Here is a 976-nt window from a genome sequence, read left to right as displayed (position 1 = left end):
AAGTATGCTTTTTGATTTTCAGGCCACTTAAGCAAGTGCGTTAAGTTTAGCTGGGCATCTGCCAAGTAAGCAGCTTGAAAGAACCATGCGCACCTCTCCATATGGTCTCTGTGCTCTGAGTTTAAAATTAAGTCTAACTGTGGTGCATAACATTCAGCTGTCGACATAAATATAATTAGAGATTTTTGCTTCTCTTTCACGACATCCTCCTCGCTAAACTTATCTTCATTTTCTGCAGAATTTTGCATAAAATATTCCACAGCATTTTCATATTTTTCTCCGTCACTAACAATAACGTCAGAACCATCAAAATTTATTACAGTATCTTCATCACTTGCATTCTGTATTTCTAAAAATTCCATAATCCATCTAGACAACTTAACATGGCTATACAAACCTCCCATCTCAATTGTTAAAATTTCAACATTACTTATTTTTACACTCAATATTAGCCTGCAGCATCCTTTATTTGCATGCGTTTGTACTACAACAACAAACACTCTGGGCCTGTTGATAACATTCTCTGATTTATTTTTTATTTTATTTACTTCATCATCTTGAAGAGATATTGAGTTTAAACACACCTAATGCAGCAGTAGTAGTAGCTTTCTCAACATACAAACTTTAAAGGCATAATATATTTGTAAAATGTAAATGAAAATAAGAAGAACGTACATAAATTAAGATAAGAGAATATTTGAGTCACTAAGATGTTTAAAGAAGTAATGCCTTTATATTGCTATAATGTAGCTTTTGTATCGTTTATTTGCAGAGGAGTAAGCTAATACTTGATGATGTATTCACATTTTCTCTCTCTGTGTTGTTTTAGATATTGCAGTATCTCCTTGCACTACTAGGTTCAGATATACACATTATTTTACCAGTTTACTGTGCTAATAAATCCAACCATCAACTTTGAGCATTACCTCCAGTAAGTGTGAGCTTATCAATTATTGCCATATTAGTTGAAAAACTC

Source organism: Trypanosoma equiperdum (genome assembly GCF_001457755.1).
Source record: "Trypanosoma equiperdum strain OVI genome assembly, contig: ctg_1638, whole genome shotgun sequence".
NCBI classification, from domain to species: Eukaryota; Euglenozoa; class Kinetoplastea; order Trypanosomatida; family Trypanosomatidae; genus Trypanosoma; species Trypanosoma equiperdum.
This window is presented reverse-complemented; position numbering follows the sequence as displayed.